Raw genomic sequence first — 2,831 nt, 5'->3', positions numbered from 1 at the left:
CGCTAACCATTGCGCCACGGAAGCCCAAAACCTAAATGCTCGTCAGGTATTGTGCAAAAAACTTGACTTTTTACGTCACATCTGAGACCTCACAACACCGCTCCCGGATGGGCTCGAACCACCAACCTATTGGTTAACAGCCGAACGCGCTAACCATTGCGCCACGGAAGCCCAAAAGTTAAATGCTCGTCAGGTATTGTGTAAAAACCTTGACTTTTTACGTCACATCTGAGACCTCACAACACCGCTCCCGGATGGGCTCGAACCACCAACCTATTTGTTAACAGCCGAACGCGCTAACCATTGAGCCACGGAAGCTCAGAAATTAAATGGTTGTCAGGTGTTGTGGAAAAACTTTGGCTTTCTACGTTACATTTGAGACCCCACAACACCTCTCCCGGGTGGGCTCGAACCACCAACCTTTCGATTAACAGCTGAACGCGCTAACCATTGCGCCACGGAATCCCAAAAATTAAATGCTCGTCAGGTATTGTGTAAAAACCTTGACTTTTTACGTCACATCTGAGACCTCACAACACCGCTCCCGGATGGGCTCGAACCACCAACCTATTGGTTAACAGCCGAACGTGCTAACCATTGCGCCACGGAAGCCCAAAAATTAAATGGTCGTCAGGTATTGTGGAAAAATTTTGGCTTTCTACGTTACATTTGAGATCACACAACACCGCTCCCGGGTGGGCTCGAACCACCAACCTATTGGTTAACAGCCGAACGCGCTAACCATTGCGCCAAGGAAGCCCAAAATTTAAATGCTCGTCAGGTATTGTGTAAAAACCTTGACTTTTTACGTCACATCTGAGACCTCACAACACCGCTCCCGGATGGGGTCGAACCACCAACCTATTGCTTAACAGCCGAACGCGCTAACCATTGCGCCACGGAAGCCCAAAACCTAAATGCTCGTCAGGTATTGTGCAAAAAACTTGACTTTTTACGTCACATCTGAGACCTCACAACACCGCTCCCGGATGGGCTCGAACCACCAACCTATTGGTTAACAGCCGAACGCGCTAACCATTGCGCCACGGAAGCCCAAAAGTTAAATGCTCGTCAGGTATTGTGTAAAAACCTTGACTTTTTACGTCACATCTGAGACCTCACAACACCGCTCCCGGATGGGCTCGAACCACCAACCTATTGGTTAACAGCCGAACGTGCTAACCATTGCGCCACGGAAGCCCAAAAATTAAATGGTCGTCAGGTATTGTGGAAAAATTTTGGCTTTCTACGTTACATTTGAGATCACACAACACCGCTCCCGGGTGGGCTCGAACCACCAACCTATTGGTTAACAGCCGAACGCGCTAACCATTGCGCCAAGGAAGCCCAAAATTTAAATGCTCGTCAGGTATTTTGTAAAAACCTTGACTTTTTACGTCACATCTGAGACCTCACAACACCGCTCCCGGATGGGGTCGAACCACCAACCTATTGCTTAACAGCCGAACGCGCTAACCATTGCGCCACGGAAGCCCAAAACCTAAATGCTCGTCAGGTATTGTGCAAAAAACTTGACTTTTTACGTCACATCTGAGACCTCACAACACCGCTCCCGGATGGGCTCGAACCACCAACCTATTGGTTAACAGCCGAACGCGCTAACCATTGCGCCACGGAAGCCCAAAAGTTAAATGCTCGTCAGGTATTGTGTAAAAACCTTGACTTTTTACGTCACATCTGGGACCTCACAACACCGCTCCCGGATGGGCTCGAACCACCAACCTATTTGTTAACAGCCGAACGCGCTAACCATTGAGCCACGGAAGCTCAGAAATTAAATGGTTGTCAGGTGTTGTGGAAAAACTTTGGCTTTCTACGTTACATTTGAGACCCCACAACACCTCTCCCGGTTGGGCTCGAACCACCAACCTTTCGATTAACAGCTGAACGCGCTAACCATTGCGCCACGGAATCCCAAAAATTAAATGCTCGTCAGGTATTGTGTAAAAACCTTGACTTTTTACGTCACATCTGAGACCTCACAACACCGCTCCCGGATGGGCTCGAACCACCAACCTATTGGTTAACAGCCGAACGCGCTAACCATTGCGCCACGGAAGCCCAAAAGTTAAATACTCGTCAGGTATTGTGTAAAAACCTTGACATCTTACGTCACATCTGAGACCTCACAACACCGCTCCCGGATGGGCTCGAACCACCAACCTATTGGTTAACAGCCGAACGCGCTAACCATTGCGCCACGGAAGCCCAAAAGTTTAATGCTCGTCAGGTATTGTGTAAAAACCTTGACTTTTTACGTCACATATGAGACCTCACAACACCGCTCCCGGATGGGCTCGAACCACCAACCTATTGGTTAACAGCCGAACGCGCTAAACATTGCGCCACGGAAGCCCAAAAGTTAAATGCTCGTCAGGTATTGTGTAAAAACCTTGACTTTTTACGTCACATCTGAGACCTCACAACACCGCTCCCGGATGGGCTCGAACCACCAACCTATTGGTTAACAGCCGAACGCGCTAAACATTGTGCCACGGAAGCCCAAATGTTAAATGCTCGTCAGGTATTGTGTAAAAACCTTGACTTTTTACGTCACATCTGAGACCTCACAACACCGCTCCCGGATGGGGTCGAACCACCAACCTATTGGTTAACAGCCGAACGCGCTAACCATTGCGCCACGGAAGCCCAAAAATTAAATGGTCGTCATTTATTGTGCAAAAACTTTGGCTTTCTACGTTACTTTTGAGATCACACAACACCGCTCCCGGATGGGCTCGAACCACCAACCTTTTGGTTAACAGCCGAACGCGCTAACCATTGAGCCACGGAAGCCCAAAAATTAAATG

The sequence above is a fragment of the Phalangium opilio genome, unplaced genomic scaffold (assembly GCF_054372755.1).
Source record: "Phalangium opilio isolate 3A_F unplaced genomic scaffold, DU_Popi_V2 ptg000390l_1, whole genome shotgun sequence".
In the NCBI taxonomy this organism is placed as follows: domain Eukaryota; kingdom Metazoa; phylum Arthropoda; class Arachnida; order Opiliones; family Phalangiidae; genus Phalangium; species Phalangium opilio.
This window is presented reverse-complemented; position numbering follows the sequence as displayed.